Source organism: Falco rusticolus, chromosome 2 (assembly GCF_015220075.1).
Source record: "Falco rusticolus isolate bFalRus1 chromosome 2, bFalRus1.pri, whole genome shotgun sequence".
Classification (NCBI taxonomy): Eukaryota; Metazoa; Chordata; class Aves; order Falconiformes; family Falconidae; genus Falco; species Falco rusticolus.
This window is the reverse complement of record NC_051188.1, coordinates 96,481,195-96,500,595: the sequence shown is the minus strand read 5'-3', so window position 1 is coordinate 96,500,595 and position 19,401 is coordinate 96,481,195. Positions and strand designations below refer to the sequence as shown.

Sequence of the window (19,401 nt, the reverse complement as noted above, 5' to 3'; positions counted from 1 at the left end):
TGATTCATTACTTACTAGCTAAATGGTGTGTAAAAATAGTAAATGTGGGTTAGCACAGATTAGTCCATAGGTATGTATGTAACACAGCTTCATGGTAAGCAAGTAGTAGTATCAAGTTGGTGTAAAGATTCTATTTCATCATATATTAATCAGTGTGTACTAAGAAGTTTTAAAAGGTAACTAAAACCACGAGTGTTTTAAATGGTTAGGCAGCACCAGAATCTTTTTGGCCAGGATCCACAAAACACGTAGAGTGTTGGCTGAAGTGAAGTGGGTGAGCTCTGGGAGGGGGAGATAACAGCAGCAAAGCACCATTTGCACCCCTTCAGAAGGAGGTTAAACTGGGCGTACAGCTGAAGTTCAAGGTACAGAGCGAAGGCCATAGCCGTTTTGGCCGTGCTCGCCCTTCCTGCCTTGCCTCCTCTCATGCCCAGAGGCGCCCTGTCCCTCCTGCGAGTGCCTTCCCTGGCCGATTCAGCAGTGTAGCTCTGGCATACCCCATCGCTTCTCCGCCTTGGGAGCCAGAAGTTGGCCAGCCTTCCTTGAAGCTAAGCAGTTCCAGGGAAGGGACTGAAGAAACTAAAAAAGCTCAGGTTGGTTTGAAGTTGTTTTGCTGTTCTTTCTGTGACTCACGTGTGGATTGTGTGCTGTATAGGATGTGTTTTCTGGACCGTTCTGAGGGAGGTGCTAGCTGAAGCACACTTCCTAAAGCTTGAAGCAGATCGTGGTGGGGGAAAAAAGGAAAAGGAAGTAAATTATAAATTAGATACAGAACACGCAGGTTCTGTACATGTTACCAGTAGGATAGGGGGGAAGATACTGTACTAGCTTCTTGCAAAATTGAATTTCAGCTAAGTGCTTCAGAAAGTATGATACCCAGAATAATCAGTTACTTAGTGTTTTCCATTTGAAATGCTGTCTGTTCCTCACTACTCACGGTTATTTGTACAGTGTGCATGTGTTAAAGTTGAATTAATGTGTTTTATAAATAACAGGTCTTTAAACATGAAAAGTAAAAGGCCATCCAGAACGGAGGAGTGTAAAGAGTATGAGGCGTCTTCCACCTCTTTGTCAGTGGCTTGATGGTGTCATCATCACTGTTTATGTATTTATTTAACCACCTGAAATTGCTGCTGTTAGACTAGCAAGTTCATTTCTTGGCCTGGTAGAAAGTTTGAAGTGTTTCTAAATTCAGTACTGGAGTATTTAATGAGAAAGGAAGAGTTGTTGAAGAGACTGGGAACTGTGTCTCCTTTTTGCTGGGTAGATCTGAGCATGAGCATGGTGGCAGGGCACTGTGGGAAATATTAAACGCCCCTTCAGGTGAGTCGTCCATTTGTTGGGTCTGTCAGTTTAGAATTGCTCTTAATACCCTATTGATTCATTGCAGGACAAGAAAAGAATGAAAAAATACAGAACTTGTGGGCCAGTTTAGAGATTCTAGAAAAATTGCTCAAATTATTGGAAACATAACCCTTTCTAAATGTTTTGCACTGAGCAGAGTTCAGATAGTATTTATTAAATGTCTTCTGTTTGTCTTTCCCTTTCGCAGTGACATGGTAAAAGTTTCAGAAATGGTTTAACACAGTCAAATTTTCCCTGTAAACTGAGTACTTTAAATATGTAGGTGCTGAGAGTTTTCTTTGATCCCCAAAACATGTGAAGGTGGGGAATTCAGGAAAGAATGGCAGAAGAAGTGACTGTTGGGTGCCATTACAGTGTAACAAATCCCAGAGGTTGATTTGGGTTCCCCCTCACATCTGTGTATGTAGCATGTGTTCATGAGTCTGTGCACATTTGGTAGGGTGTGTTGTAAAATCCAGAAAATTAGTCTGCTAAAGAGATCTCTTTCCCTCTTGCCTTATCCATTCTGCCTTGTGCAACAGTTGCCTAAGCCTAATTCCCTTTTATGTGATATTGATTAACAGCCATGCTGAGTCTAGGACTGTCAGAAGGACTAAAATGTATTTAATTATTCAGCTAGAATAAAGTGGAAGACAGTGCAGCAGTAGCTGTAACATAAGACATTGGCACTTCATCTCCAAAATACAAGAATTGTTCAGTAATAACCCAGCAAGTCTGTCCCCCTGGTTTGAAGGAAATTCATACGAGTCCAAAGATGAATGTTTGGAGAATGTGAGCGATGAGCTTGTCCTCAAGATCACTGCATACTTCGGGTATGTTCTTAGGCACAGTGCCAAGTGGTTACTCTTGCATGAAAAGAACACCATTTTACCAGAGGCACAATATTCCTTAAGTCAGATTTTCAAAAAGGAGAAAATACGCAAGAGCATTTATCTGGTGAATTTTTTCACAGGTCTTATTACCTCTAAAAGTGTATTTTCATACATGTACGTGAAGATTTCACATTTGTTGAAAAAATGTTTTTGAAAATCCCAGTTCTCATGCATAGTTTCAATGTGCAAATTTATTGTAGAAGTATTTGCATGTTTGTCTGGTTTTGGATTTGGGACAGGTTCAAAAGAAGGAGTTGAATGCTAGAATCTTTTGCATACTTAGAATAAGAAATATAAAAATTAGGGACAGAGTTTTGTTCAACTAATAGTGTTAAGATAGCTAAAATCACAGTTAAGTATTTTGTTCCGTAACATTACAGTGATACGTGCCACAAATCTATAGCAAGATTTTTTCCTGTGGTCATAAATTGCAAGGATTATGCATTAATGTTCCACTAAACCACCTTCACGAGGTCCCAGAGCTGTAGGCTGTTGGGGGCTGGGAGATTACCACCGCGTCCTTACTTTGTTCATACATCTTCACTGAATATCTATTTTTGCCATAGTTAAAGAAGAGATACTGGCTAAAGTGGATGTTTGACTTGATGTAGTAAGTCTGGGTTTATGGTCTTGTAATTTAAAATCTGTACTTAAAATAATTTTAAGTATTGTGTATATTATGCAGAATTATGTTTTGTGGCAAGTTTAAAAATCTAAAATGCTTGCAAAGAATAACTTACGTAAATTGGAACACAAATACACTTCTTCTAGTATGAGACTGTAAGTTACATTTTGTCTGGACTGAACTGTAGGAAAAATCTTCATAGAATATGATTTCTTAAATCAGAAAATAACAATAGTCTTGCTTGGATTGTTGCTAGCATATTTTAGTTAGGTGTTAGGAGCAGTTGCAGTCTGTCCCGGAGCTGTGTGTTTCTGTCTTTAAAACCAACAGCTTGGATGTGATACCATTCATTTACTCATGAGCATAGATAGAAAACACCAGTGTGCTGATGTTTAAAGGGTGTTGGTTTCATTTATGTGGGTTCATATTCAGTTTTCAACTATGGATGGATTCTTTTCCCCCCCCTTTTTTTTGGGGGGGGGCGGGGGGTGTTAGGGTAGAAGAGACAGGAAAAGAGAATCTAGTAGCTAGTTCTGAGTTTTTAAAATTATTATTCTTATCTTCCTCTTTAAAAATAGCCCTTCTTACAGGTTAAGACTCATGAAAGCAGCATAAAGGCAACAGAACAAACAGGTGCTGTGCTTTCTTGTAAGAGTTCATTGCCCAGTCTTTCCACCACATGAGTAGATCTTCACATCTTTCATTCTCAGTTGTGTTATTTTTTTTGAGTTTTCAGCAACATGGATGGAAGACAGCTCTACGCTAGGGTTAAACTAGATCAGACCATGTAGTTACAAAGCAGAGCAGAAAGAGAGTGAGTTTATGGGGAAAATCGATTGTTGGTATGCTGGGTACAAATTAAAGCCAGCTTGTTGCACTGTTTATTTAAGAGGTGAACTTCACTGTGACCAGAAAATAGATTATGAACCTAAATAATGTCATTGTTTTACTCATTAAAGCTGGAGCAATGAAGTAGTGTTCCAGTAGCACAGCCACATATCTGTGCACAGTCTCTTCAGAGTGAGATGAGGTAGTGCTGTTACAAAAAATAAGTTATTTTTAATTAATTCTTTGTTGCATTCATAACTAGGCCTTAATTGCTATGTGATCAGCATAGCACAGGCTAGTTGCTAAATCTGTAGAGTGACTGAAATCTGTCCTGTCCTGTGTTGCCCAGTCCTTTAATAATTATGTGTCTGCATGGATTTTTTTAAACTGATACTGGACCTACGGTCTGGGGGGTAGTTCTGACATTTCACAAGCTACATCTGGTCATGGAACAATGTATATAAACCTCTACATTTAATTTGTATTGGACAGCATTTTCAGAACAATGGTTGTAAAAAGTTTCTCAACAATATCATCTATTTAATAACAGTCATAATTATACAGAAGTACTTGGTTCTACGTATAAAGTCCATGTCATGTTAGAAATAATTCTCCCAATGCTGTGCATTTCAGTTCGATTATTATTGCACTTATTGAATGGTTGAAGTTACTCAGCCTTTGGCCTTGAGCCATTGTGGCATGCCTCAGGTGGTAAGTGAATTGCCTACAAATGCGCTGCTTGTCATTTCTTACTGCTTAATTTCTTCTTTGGAATAAGTTTAGTCTCACAATAGGCAGGCATATCACGAAGCCAAAAAGCATTAGACAGGGACGAAATATTAGCCTTGTAAAGCCCTTCCCAATGTTGAGTCACTTATCTTTCATGGAAGCTAATAAATACTGAAATTAATGGCATGCTTCTGCTTTAAAGAATTTTGCAGAATGTTTGCATCTGTCAGCAGACTCCTAATGAAGTGCCCGTTCACAAGCCCCATGGTGTGTCTGTATGGCCATCAGGTCATATTTGAGCCCCTTTTTCACAGGGAGGAAGAAATGAAGTGTGTTGGTGGAGGGATGCTTGTACCTGAAAAATCACCAGTGAATTAGAATATACGCATCACCTTTAATGGTAGCTCTAGTGTAGAGTGCATTTTTAGAGTCACAGAGTCAATCTAATGCAGTTTTTATGGTGGGTTATTTTTAATGTAGTATTTCTGAAGAGTCACACCACTGCCTGTTTTGGAACAAAGGTGCTTTTTCCTCCTGAAAACACGCTTCAGTTACATAATTTGAATAGCTCAGCAGCTCACAAAAAACCCCATGAGAAATAACAAGAACATTTTAACTTCTGCATAACGAACTTTGTTCTTCCAGAGTATGCATTGCAATGCACACAACAGAGAAGTCACTCAGATATCAACCATCGTTTATGTTGCTAGAACTGTGTAACTGTATTACTTAATGATAGATACCTTGATACATTGCTCTTCTTACATAGCTTTTTATTATGTTATAGTATATGTTACTATTCTTTGGTGCATGACTTCAGGTTTTAGAATGAACTATCATTTTGGATGACACAAAATTATTTATTGGTTGGCTCTTTAATAAGATTGTATGCTATTATATCTTGTTCAGTAAAACCAAAATGTATTTGTAGGTCTGTATCTCTGCCAACTTCTATGGATGATGGATTCAATCTTATTAAACAGTTGGTTTGATTTCTTTAATAACTTCTTAATACTTTATGCCCAGAATGACAAAGTGTAGTATCTTTTGGTACTCATGCCTGGACTACTAGAATGTGCAGTCTAAATAAATAAGACAGTATGAAGACCCTTGAAAACTAGTAGAAAACTCTTTCAATTCAGTGATGAACTGGAACACATCAAATTTCCAAATTCAGCGTGCTTTTTGGCAGTCTTCGTTTCATAGCATCAGATCTTGGATGAGTTTTTTATCTTGTAAAATGTGAGTTGGCAGGGCCTGAACCCAAATCAGTTTATGACTAATTTCCAACGTTAAACTGTGGCAAATATAATGCACTACTTTATTTGTTCCATTTGCAGTATTTCTCACAAGTCCGTCCTCTCTGCCTTTTGCACAAACAGCGTATTCAGATTAGCCTATTTGAGAATAAATGGAAAGGTTTTGTCACTTGCCGTCCTCTTTGTTTGGGATTTGTGGTGTATTTTAAGGAGATCCATTGGGTGTATGTGGAACGGTGACTTTCACATGGAACATTTTCTGTACTGCGACCATTAGCAACCACAGATAAATTTAATCATACCACTCAAAAAATATGGAAAGCTGTACAGAATAATAATAAGGTGAATCATGAATTTTTAAGCTCTCAGAGGATGCTCTAAAAAGAAATTGATTAATCACAGTAACAATATAACACCTTGAAATAGACTTTTACTTGGGTGAACAGTGTAAAGTAGTAGTTTAGTATCAATATTGGAAGGCAGTACTCTCCATAAAGCCGTTCTGGCTCAGTATGGGTTTGCTGTTTTGTTAGTCGCTTTAGGATCACTTAAGATTTCACCTGTTTTAATCTTCTGCTTAATTTTGTACATGTGCATGTGTGTACACATTCAGTCTGTGAAACCCTACCCTGAATTTGATAGAGTTTATGGTTAGTTCACTCATCTGTGGCAAGAAAATGAAACCTGCTTTAGCTGTTTAGTAAGGAAAATTGATATTGAGACATTTCTCCAGACCTTCCCACAGTTTTATTCCTACCTAAGGGGAGAAAGTAGTGTTCCCACACTTTGACAGGAATATGAAAGGGTTGTGTAGAGTTGTAGTGTATTACAGTACTGATATGCCTCCAGAAATCTTGGTGCCGCAGCCAGTGGGCCCAGAAACACAAGCATGGTTTTGCAGTACAGTTTCTCATGTGAAGACTATCAGTCAAGTAAATCCTGAGCCATCTTGCTGTGGAAAAATGGTAATTTATTCATTTTTACATTATTTTCTCCCCTTTTTTTTTTTTTCCACTCTGCAAAAAATATGATGTAGGGAAAATGGTAGCAAAGCAATTGTTAGTTCTTCATGAAAAATTGCGGAGAAGCAGCAGTATGCACAGGTAGCATGCTTAATAGAACTAGAGTGAAAAAAAACACTGCCGATGAGCATAACATTTAGGGCTCTAAAACACGTTAACGTATTAAGTGGCAATAAACATATTTAAGGAAACAAAGGATATATGTAAAATAAATGTTGTGGCATCTTAATCAAAATTAGATTTCGCAGAGTATGGTGAAGTAGAATTGTAAAGCCTGAGAGATTGGTCCCATTTGCTGGTAATGTTCAGCTGTCATGCACTGGATTTTCTGCCCTGAAAGAAAAATACAAGTTCTCTAGAATAATCAGCTTTTCATTTTATTTTGCAGCCTTGTCTAAGCAGATGAATCTGATAATTCCTTAAATGGGAAATTTGCCAGCTGAGAGAAACCTAGAGGGCAACAAATGGGCAGTGATGACAGAATGTCTTAAATGCTGAGAATGTTGTTTTGATTCCATACTCTTTAAAAATATATTTGTCTAGTGGATGGTAAAATGTTACACAAGCAGATAACACAGGAGATTTCCTAGGCATTACACGTGCGCACACACACACATATGCAAACACAGTAGTATTATTTTTTTTCTGTAGGCTTAACCCATGTAAATTAAATTGCAAAAGCTTGTGATTAAATAAATAAATAAATAAGGGCAGGACACAAAGCGGTGAAATTAAAGCAGCTCTGCCTTAAGTCTGCAGAGATTTCCTTATCTTATCCTGCTGTTTCTAGGTACTGCAAAACATATGGCTCACCTTTAGGGGCAGTCCCCAAACAGTGGGAGATGTTGCATCCCATCTGTGCTGCAGCAACTGGAGGTGCAATAACAAGGTGAATTGAGGACGCCAAGATGATGGTGTTTAAATTCATTGCTGGTTTACCTTGGGGGGGCAGGGGTGGGGTGGGGGAGGGGGGGTGGCATTCAGTTTGGGTGGGTTTTTTTAGCTACCACATCCATGTGCCTTAAAGGTCTGAACATGGGTACTGCTGGAGAGGTAATTGTTTTGAGGAACTTGGCAGCCTGAATAAGGAATAAGAATGTTAGGATTTTAGGGAAAGGGGAAGGGGGAGGGGAAGGAGGGGAAAGGAGAGGAGAATAGGAAAGGAAAAGAAAAAAAAAGAAAAGAAAAGGAGAAAAGAATGTCAGAAGGAGGGCAGTTCTTTGCGTCTCCCACACTTTGTTCTGGCAGCAGCTGAATTGGCTGAATAGGCTCCTGTCCCCCAGTGTTCACAACTGTCCATTATCGCTCCCACAAGCTTTAGGTGATCATGTAGTCACTCCCTAACATGATTTGTTCACTATAATCTAGGTTAGTTTAAACACTTTTTAACACCAGCTCTCTGAACTCTTTTAATCAGAATCATTCTGAAATAAGCAGTTATTCCACAGATACTGAGGGGCAGCAGTGTTCGGCAGGAATGTAGGGGAAGAGTGATTATCAGAAGCAAGGGAATAAGGCTCCACCAGTGAAGCTTCACTTAGAACAAGAATTTAGAACGACTGCAGCCTGAAATTGCACAATACAGTGGATAGAATGGGGTATATGGCTAGACTCACTGCTACCCTTATGAAATTGAATTTTTTAATACCTGCCCTCCAGAATTTCAAAGCAGAGCTTCTAAGCCTCTTAGCCTGTGCCTCAGAATTTTCCAAAATAATTTCAAAGCCTAGGACGGGAAGTTACTAACACCTTGCACCTCACTAGAACACTTAGATGCAAAGTAAAACATAAATCTGTAAATTGAGATGCAAAAGACTCTTAATGATCCTTTTTTGTTGCTGCTATCTTTACTATATTCTTTGACTTCAGTGAATCTTTTGCTATTAAGTCCTTCTTTTCCTGCTAATCTAATACAAGAAAACCACTTACTACAATGAAGATTGAATATTCATACAACCCAGCTTTAGGCATTGGCATCCACATACATATATTTAAATTGGAATCAAAGTTAATTGGTGTGAGTATCCCTGACATGTTCCGTTATGAAATAAAAAGGTTCTGTTTCATTTAATACAGTACAATAAAAGCAGGTACCTTTTGTGCAGATGCTTGCTCTCACTTTTCATAGTTTTCTCAATTTACAGAAGGAGAGCTTAGTTTCCAAGATGAAAAGGCTGACATGGTTTCCAGAACTGCAGGCCACTTCTTTTTTGTTTTGAAGTCAATGGTAATCACATTTCTGAGACCCTGGGAAAAATCACCTTTTAATGCTGACTAAAAGTAACATCTCACATACTGCCTGCATAAAATGCAGTACTATAAAAAGTACATGAAGCGCAGTGTTATGTTGGGATGTACATGTATATACATGAATTGAAGCAGTCTGCATTGTAATTTAGATTATTATCCTGGTCTGGATGACTTTTAGACATTCTTAATTTCTTACTTTAGCATTTGAAAAAACAGGCCTACTATTTATTGAATAGAGCTAGAAGAATTTATTAAATAAAATTGATGCACGGGTAAGCATTAAACACTGTGAGACACTTCATGGTGTTGGAAGTAATGGAAGCAATTTCCTCTTTCCAGTCTTAAGCAATTTTGGTCCTTGCAAGCTTTCAAGAAATGATGTTTAGAGCAACAGAGTCAGGACCTTTGGGCTTTCATGCTGGAGTAGCAAGCCCAAGGAAGCTTCAGGAAAAAGGAAAGCAACTTAACTTTGCAGTTTTCCACATTTCAAAAGTCCTTCTTCCTTCGCAACAAATTTAACTAATTAGTTGCATTTTCAAGCTTTGGTGTGGTTTTGCATTTGGTTTGTTTTGCTGGAGTTTTTTAAGTGAAGTTTTCACACCTGATCAAGAGGTTTTGTAATGGCTTTGGAACATACTTTATGAACTTTACTGTGTCTGAACATACCATGGAGACAGAGAATATAAACCATGTATTGGCTAAGTCATTTGGATAACCACTTACTAAGATCTTGACTATTCTTTCTGTCTGTCCCTTCAATAAAGTACAGACTAGGGAGTCATTCAAAATCTGTGAGCTTTATTAAATAAAATACCTCTTAAAGTAGATGAAAAAATGAAATAAAACAAACCAAAGATGGTTGGTTACATCATACTATTTATGTTATCAGAATTGCATTAAAGCATAGAACATCACAAATATTGAGAGATAATTTATTGAAAAGCATTAAAGGAATTTATCCCAGTCTTGTTATACAAGCAAACTTTTCGTACATATACTAGTCAAAATTCTCATACATGCTTGTCAAAAGAAGTTAGTTTTGTCTCAGTTTAGATGTTTAGGTGCCCGTTTACTCCTATAAGGCATATGATGATGAGACAGCTAGTATCAACCATCAGGTTAATCATATTAACCAATCAACTGGAGCAAAAATTAAGAGAATTTTTTTTCCTGTAACATGCAGAAGATAATTGTAAAGGTTTTTTTCTGGAATTTCACTTCTACTGCTGACTTTTACATTATGATGATAAAAAGTTCAAATGTGGTGAAATACCCAGGTTACTGGCCAGCTCAAAGGTTTGGGTTCCTCAGACCAAGAAGGTGCTAGATGAGTGCTCTTTACCAAAGAGTCTGTGTGACATTTGTTGGACGGTTTTTTGTCTTTGTGATTTTAAATACTCAGTTTTTTCACAGCCCTATTTACTGCAGATAAATCAGTGTTCATGCTCTTTTGTTTCATTTAGTGTATTCCTGTAGCCAGTATTCTCAGCTGCATTTTTCATATCCAAACAGTATAACCTATTACTTTATGTCATGCATTGTAATTGAGGGAAGATTAAAATTCACGTAGTTAAACGGTAGTTTAATATAAATAGTTTTTACTCCTATAACTCTACAAGTGATATAGGTAAAAGGAGAAGGTAATGTTGGAAGATAATCTGCAGTATAACAAAAACATTCTGTGCCTTTAGTCACGAGTCTTCAGTTCCGTTATAGCGACTTAACGAGCATAAACTTTGTGCGCTCAGAGAGAATATCTCGTGTTTGATACTTTTAGGACCTTGGATCCGTCTGGATCCAGTATGCAAGTTTGTGCCCTTATGTTTCTGACTAAGCTCCTTATTTTCTACGTAAATAACACAACAAGCAATTTAATTTTAATATGGAGAGATTATTATTGCAGGATCACGAGGTAATTCAGGTTGGAAGAGACTTGGAGGTCTCCAGTCCAACACCAGGCTCAAAGCAAGGCCAGCTCTGGGGTTAGACCCAGCTGTTCTGGGTTTGGTCCAGTCAGAAGTCTAAAGATGGAGACTATGCAGAAGTCATCTTGCAAGAAGATTTAAGTATCTTTCTAATGCTGAAGATGGTAGTTACTGAATATAAAAATCTAATTTTCAAATAGATATTGCAACTAAATGTTCTGTTTGCAGAGCAATGTATTAGGTCACTTGTGCCATGCTTTTTAGATCTGGACTCATAAAACCATCTGCATTTTTGCAGAATCTCAACTGCTTAGCGTGCCACGTCCTTCCAGGTGTACACTAACTACCATATGAAGTATGATGGTTAGTGGAGTGTAACTCCAGCTGAAAGTTTTATTCTTGGATGACTTCTCTCTTCTCCTCCAACTCTTTCTCTGCTTCTATTTAAAAAAAAAAAAAAAAAAACACCAAAATTCAATGCAACTATTTAACCATAAAGCTGCTGTACATTTGCCCTGGCTTAACATAAAGGGAAGAATCTTTTTATGTAATAAATTTGGAAGTACTTTAAAGAGATAGTTTACTTCAAGAATTAAAGGATTGTCTCAAATAAGCTATTACTCAAGAAATTCAGCTTCCCTGACAATACAGCAAGTTTTTTTTGCAGAGGATACAAATAAAGGTAATGTTGCCTTCCCTGCCTGGCAAAGATGATTTCTTAGGAAATTCATAACCATGATCTGTTTTATTAAAAATGGCTAAAAGCAGGAGAATTTTCAACATTTTTTACTTAAGAAGGTTCTTTTGATTAAATCTGATGTTTGTTCTCCTCAATACCACTGCCTTTGAAAGAAGACTGTGGAAACAGCAGTGTAAAATTTTGCATTCCATGTGGAAGTGTGACTGACAAGTGTTGAGGTTTGTATGATTTGGGGCCACCCTTGCTCAGGATACTGTCTGCTCTTTTGTAGAAGCAGAAAACACACCAAGCAGAGGAGGTGAAGCTGGGAAGGAAGAGGTTGGCTTTGAATGACGGGGAAGTTGCCTGGCTGATGTGCAAGTGTCAGTGTTTCTCAGATGAGTTTTCCAGTTTCAGACTGGAGGGAAGGAGTGGGTGGAAAGTGCATGTGAAACTGAGATTTCTGCTTCTGGATTCACACGAAGAAATCTCAAAACAGCTCAGTATTTAATAACCTGCTAGGTACTTTACCAGGCAGTGTAAACACCTGTGATTGCATTTTCAAAAATCAGGTGTGGTAATGTGCATTTAGCTGATGTTGCTTGGCCCTGTTCTGAGGTGGGTGGTTGTTCTTGATTCAGAGAAGTGCTGCCTTTACCTCATCTTGCTGCTGCTTGACTCAAGCCAGATCAGTTTCTGATCACTGAATGCATTTTAATTACCTCTTTCATTGTTAAATATTTAAGTATAGCTTTTGTAGTCAGTCTTTGGAATTTAATTCATACTGATGGCCATCTTCTCAGGTTAAAGGGTAAGGCAACGGGTTAACTTTAACTTGCAGTAGTACTTCTAAGAGAATTCCTGAATGTTAACTGTCAGTTTTATAACAAGCATATTGGTTAGGCTGATGTAGAAGTACAAGTAGTAATTTCTTCTTGGTTTATTGTTTTGAGACTTCAAGATTTTATGTGTCCATGATGAGAACATCCAGGGGAAATAACCAGATGAAACAACACTACCACTCTAGCTGGGTCCTGGTGATGCCAAGCCAGAATATGGATTATTCACCACAGCGCAGCAGATCTAGAAAAAGGGTACCTTTTAAAACTCCTCTTTTTCTAGATATTCTTACTGGCCATTACCAGCTTTGTCCCTTTTTACTTCCTGTCCCACAGCTTGTTAACAAGGAAGCATGAGTCTAACATTCTAGAGTAATTTTTTTCATAATTTAAAAAAGTGTGGTGAGAAATTACATTTCTACTATATTGCAATAGCGTGGCACATTTGGGGAGACCTTGCCTGCAGTCCCCAAAATTTCAGCCCCTGCAGAAGTCCACTTACTGGAACCTGTCTGGGAATAAAAGCTACAGGGATACAATGGTAAAATAGTTTTCATTACAACATTAGAAAATTCTGCCCAAGACATTAAAATTTTTTTTGTACTTTTATGAGAATTCTCCAGCAGCTTGCAAAGTGCATAGTTCTGTGGCAACAGGATGTTCAATTCATGTCTATTTGCATATAATTCAAACAGCTTTAAAATTTCTTCTGTCACCTATCATTCAGAAGGATGTACAAGAAGTAAATAGTATGGAGAAATTTCTGCTTGACAGCTATAGACAGGCCATCTTCAGGAAGTATACCCTGAGAACTATCCTCTTATCAAGACTTCTGAAAACTTTTGAATGACTGGAAGACTTCCAAAATCCTTTCAGTCTGTGTATGTTTCCCTATTATTTTTGTTCCATAATGCATACATTCAATTTCCATTTTCTGCCTGATAGCTCCAGCATTTTATACTTAGTGGGCTAATCAAACAAATAACATTGCTCACTACTGGGAAAAGATGAATGTGTTAGATGTCTGGTTCTCTCCCAATTCTAAATAATGCAGGCTTTTTCTTTGCAAAAATGTACCAGATAAGGAACAAACCAAAATGTTGGCTTGAAAAATACTATTAGTAGAATGGGTCCATAGTACCAATGATTCAGTCATCTGTCAGCCTGATAAATGGATTAGTGTAAGAGGTGTTCCAGTGGGGAAATGCAGCCCATAGGGCTTCCAGCTAATTATATTTAAGTTGTTTAGTACTGCTGGGAAGCAGCATCCAGGCAATTACTGAAAGCTTTGATGCAGTGTGCACTATTAGAGAGTGTGTTCAGAAACTCATTACCCTTTCGTGCTTGTGTTGGATGGATTCTAGGAAGCTGACATGAAACAGAGAGCAGGAATCAATAACTAGAAAGGCGTTTTAGTTAGCTTCTGATCCATTTCCTGATTCAGCAGCTTTTAGCCTAGAGTGTTACATACAGTTGCTGTAATGTAAGGGAAAACGCGACATTAATATATTAATTGCCATATATATGCATGTGGTTATGTGTAGCTGAAATTCCATCCAAGATGAAGTTACAAAAGGTCCTTTGGGGACAAGCTGCTCCCCAGATCCCCTGTGGCATGTCCAAAGCAGCTGCCATCTCTGTTCCTAGTAAGTTGATTGTAGTCATGTCTCCTAAAGCCTGACCTCGCAACAGTTACTTATGCCTCCACAACATCAAGATTATGTTACCGCAGTGCCCATCATGTCCCACCTTCAACATTTCTTGGAAACTACAGCTAATACAAAATGAAGCTGATAGTATTGGCAACACATGTTAAACCTTATTGAAGAAAATTGTGCTAGCTCTGTCTTTGCTGTGGGCTGTAATTCACATTACTGATGCGCCTGGAGAAAATTTTATACACTTTAGCATCATCCAAATGTGGGAAACAGCAAGTCCTTTCACGTACTGCTCAGCAGTTGGGTACCTCCAAGGTGTACATGCTGAAAGCAGCGTGGTATTTGCATAACTGGGAGCTGAAGACTTTAAAGTTCATTTCTTAGGTTAGAATGACAGGTCTACTCTGGGCAAAAGTTATAGGAGTTAAACTAAATTGTGTGGTTTTCTTGTTAAGCTTGCATTTACTTTTAAATCAGTTAATGGTGATTGTTAGGGCAATGCAGAGGAGACTACATTTCTTCTTTTCTATTTCTTCTTCTATGCTCTTTTCTGAGGTAGAGCTAAATAGACAAATGAGAGGATTGTAGTTCAATGCTTCTGAAGGGGGTAATTCTTTCCCACCCACCTGCAGTATCACAGATTTAATAATTGCGCACTTTTCTTTATGTTTCCATCACAACAGTCCTTGACATGCTGCGGTTTTTGTTTCATGTTCTATAAAGTTCGGCAGAAATCTCACTGTCAAGAGAGAAGTTTGTGGGTTTTTTGTAAATCTGGAGTTGTTAATTAGAAAAGTACCATGCAGTTTGCCTGGGGGTTGGTAAAATAGAAACTGTGCTATTTGATAAGCGTATACCTTTCTGATAAAAATTTATCAGAATTTCTGTGTTCTAGGCCCCAGCACCTATGAATACGTGTTCTGTAGAAAATCCCCTTACAGTACTAAGCATTTTCATTATTGGTACCTACCTCGGATACCGACAGCTAAGCTTTCCATAAATTCATTAGTATTGCTGAAAGTACCGGCCGATCAAATAATGGTAGATAGCTCATGTATCTCCTGTCTCCAAAACTATTACATAGTGATAGAATATCTACTACACTGAAATACACTGCTGAAGCAGAAAAAAGCTACAAGCTGTTGAAGCATCTATGCAGGCAAAGGCACTGTCTGTGGTAAATGATTTTGAGAGTTGATGCTGTAACTGCGGCTTCCAGTCTGGCTCTAAGACTTCTATTGAGTTACCGTTTGGGATGCTAAGAGTTAATTTATCTCTGGAGGAGCCTGCATAAAAGGGGTGGCAGAATACAGGCAAATTAACGAGACCATGCTTCTGAAATCCTTAATTTCATAATGTCCACTAGCTTTGAGAGGGTTAGTTAGGATGAAACATGAAAAGAGTTTCCACTTGCAGTTTTTGTTCCCTCGAGACACTTGCTTCAAAGTGGCAGCCCAGGCTCTGCTACATCTGAAAGACTGCTGTATTCTGGGGAGAGGCTCTCAAGTCTAAGTACTTTCAGTTTTTCTGGGAAGACAGGGTTTATTTCTGAATTTTTTTGTGGCTTTGGCTCAGATTTTACAATGGGAAAACTTTCTGCACTAGTACTATAATGAATGTCTATTTTCAAAGTTGACTCTGATTTCTGACTGACTCAGGACTTTGCTTCCTTTGTAAAATCTGAGCATTTGTCTATGGTAGATTTAAAATGAAAAGGCTTCCCTAACTCCCTTTAGAGGAGGTGGCTGTGGGGGGGAAGGTATGAATGTCTAGAGAGGAAATGTTTTATCATAGCAAGCCATTAAGTAGTATTTATTTATTCTGTAAGGCCTTAGGGCAAATAGTTAATATGCAGGCATTGTGTAGGTTTTTCTGAACAGAGTTTGCAGTTCCAGTGCATAGGTACTCTGTGGAAACACAATGGTGAAACCCAGCACGTTGTGTTGTGTTGAAGATGGTGGTCCTGGGTTTGGCTCCACGTGACTGCAGTATTATCCATGGTCCTTATGCAAACTAATTGCTAGTCATGCTCCAGGGGTAGCCACAGCTGTGGTTATACTGCTGTGATTATATTTATATGTAATGTTAATTCATAAAGAAACTAAAAATCCAGTACGTCGGCAGAAGTTTTGTTAAATGTTGGCATGTTCTCTTCACTGATTCATACAGTTTTAGGAATTGCTTTAGAAAATACATTTTAGGTTATTTTTTGCAGAAGGGTGGCGTAATTATTGATGTCTTATTAGAATCTTCCATATAGTCCTGGTTTACTTGAGTATAATCCCCAGTGGTTGTTTGAAAATATTAAAGCTCTTAATCAATTTGAAAGAAAGCAAAATATTCATGTTGTGCACTAGGTATCCTGCATTTATTTCCCAAAGAAGTAGTGAAATCTCTCAAAAACACTTTTTTGTTCAGTGTCTGTTGAAGATGGCCTATTTATCATTTAAACTCTGTGTCTTTAAAAGCCAGAAAGAAAAGGGGTAATAAATTAGTCACTCAGTTAATGTTGGGGGTTTTTATTATGGAACAACATTAAGAGAAATGTGATGAAACAGAGTAGTAATGTCACTAGGTTTGTTTCTTCTCATCATGTTGTTTAGTAAAAAGAAATAAAATTATTTATTTGTAACTCTGCAGAAATAGCATTTAAACATAAATCAGACTGGAAAAATATTTGAGTATCTAAATCTGTTTTGAGGAGTTTAGTAGGTTTTACAAAAGCATCTTCCTAAATGATGTGACTAAGTACTCTTGAGTTTGAATCAAGAGTAAATGTGCTATACTATTTAGGTGCTCTTACCCCTAGCCACCTGCACAGCTGGTAATTTCAGGTGCCTCCTGTAAATTTGGCCCCGAATTCCAGTTTTCTAAAGTATGCAAGTGGTTGCAAAAGGAAATCTACATATGAAGCCGTGAATAAATGCAGTATTTCATCTATGGCCTGTTAAGGGCAGCATCGAATTCAGGCCTCCTTTAAGCGAATGTCACTTTATTGACTTCTCGATATAAATGGTGCTGTGCGGCTGGGCACTGACACTGGGCTTGTGCTCTGCCGTGTCCTGGCAGGCAGCTGTTCTCCGGCCAGTGCTGTGGGGACAGGAGGGAAAGGCAGCATTATTTTTCGGTTAAATCTGCACTTCTGATAGCAGCAGGAGAGTTTGTATCGACTGCCTGTGTGTGAGTCAGGATTTTCTGCGGTTTTGCTTCACAGATGTGTTGGATGGAGGAGCTGAGAGATCAGGAGATCAATGGATGTATTTACGTTGTTTGGCTGACTTTTGTGTTTTCAAAGTAGTGGAACATCCGAAGTCAAACCATGTGTACCAGATTTACAAGTAGTGAAAATGAATGAGGTTTTTAACTATTATTTCTGGTTGATAGTTAAACATGGTTGAATTTTCTGGCAGCTTAGCAGCCCAAGGCATAGCAACAGCACTAAAGCCAGCTAAACTGACACTTCCAATATCTTTCCGTATCTTTGCTGAAGGGACAGAATATTTAAGGTTGCTGACTGTAAGAGCAGTTCCGTGTAAAGTTCAAGCCGTTTCTTGTTCTTGCTTTTTTTCCTTCTCCCATTCCCTCTTTTGTGAGAAGCCCGTGTTACCTGTGTGCCCACAGTAAGGCAGCTCTTGCAGGGAGAGAGCTGGAAGCGTGCTGCTGTGGGGCCGCGGCAGTGCCGTGCCTGGATTTTAGCTGAGCTGGGGAGCTGCTTGCCTGACCTGCTGAAATACCCCAGCAGGAAGCTTTTTCTGCCCAGAACGCTTACTGCCTTTCTTACTGACTTTAAAGCAGAGGTGGGACTAACCAGTAGTTAATGACATCAAGCACTGTTACTCATTGCTCTGTGCCTGTAGGGTGGAGGCAGAGGTTCAGAGAGCAGCGTTAGTATTGCCTGCCTGTGGCCATCTTACTGATGCCCCAAATGACCCTTGTGAAGAGACCTCCTGCTACTGCTCTACTGTGACCAAAATTCTTTCAGCACATGGAGGAAAGAATAGGCTCCCTAAACTAGAAGCCAGAATATTATTTGCAACAGGATTTAGTCCACCTGTCTCTGAAAGGATGGCTATAATTCTCTGGCTCCACATATGGCCTGAACACACACACTCTCACTATATGTGTGTGTATACGTACATGCCAGTGTGTCACTAAGTTTGTACTAGCACCAGCAGCTTAGCATGCACGGTGCTCGTCACCATCAGTGCTTTAGTTACAAAGCTAGACAGTCGTTTCAGATCATAATGTACTGAATTTATGACCAGGAAGGGATGACTACGTCACCTGATCTCTCTTTCTCTGTGTTGCTCTATTTATGAAACCTGGTAACGTCTATATGACTACAGGGTAACTTAGATTTTCACATAGTTCATCCTTGAGAAAAGTCCCACTAAACCTTGGTATCAACAAATGCAGAATCTCTGCATTCTCCTTTTGATAGCTGCACTAATGGTTAGTCACAGGTGATAAAAAGGATGTGCTTTATTTATCATTTGAATTTGGCATCAGCTTCCAGATGCTGATTGTTTCATGTGTATCCTTCTTTGCTAGATTAAAAAGAAAGTCATTATTAGTATTTTCTCCCCATGAAAATACTTAGGTGCTGTAATCAGGTCATCTGTATTTTTTTAAAATAAACTATACAAGTTCAACTCTCCAAATACGTAATATTAAGATATTTTCTACAGTGCTGTAATCACTTTTGCAACTGTATTCTGTGATCTCTGGTAGGATTTTTTTTCAGTTTCTTTTGAAATTGAAGACCTCAGTCCTGTTGTAAGTAGTGATAGATAGTAATGTTAGTATTACCAATGAAAGTTTAAAAATGGAGATTTAAAAACATTTTCTGACTTTGCACATTGTATATTTCAAAGCTTATATTGGCACTTGTTTCTGTATGAAATCAGATTTTAAGAAACTTCTATTGTTGAGTAAAGCCTTATGGTAGGGGCATCTGCTAGCATGATGAATTATTACAACCATCCACATGTATGCTTTCATCCAATCGTAAGGGAAATCTATGTAACTTCTTAGTGTCACTGACACTTAGGCATAATAAAATAAACCACATATTTTAATCTCCAGTTGGTCTCTTTCCCCTTGCTTCATTCCTGAAAATCATTTATTTACTTGGCTCTAGTTTTCACACAGAAAACTTTCTCAGTAGAGAGCCAGTATTAACGTTTTTACCAAAAAGTTGTCTGGCAAAGTAACCAAAGCCAGTCTTATTATAGGATTTGATTAGCTCTTCCAGCCTGTGTTACCAGTGCTGCCGGCACTGATACCTTCTGCCTTCTCTGTGGCAGCATGGGAAGATGAATGGCCTTTAAGTGATTCCATCACTGATAAA

At 38.4% G+C, this 19,401-nt stretch overlaps 1 protein-coding gene across 1 annotated transcript in view; it reads left to right on the top strand.

The window, feature by feature from the left end:
- Nucleotides 1-345: 345 nt before the first annotated feature.
- Nucleotides 346-19,401, top strand: part of TBL1X (transducin beta like 1 X-linked) — a 111,671-nt gene continuing 92,615 nt past the window's right edge. The window contains 1 exon segment of the mRNA XM_037377500.1: nucleotides 346-593. The gene's annotated coding sequence lies outside the window, so the exon portion shown is untranslated.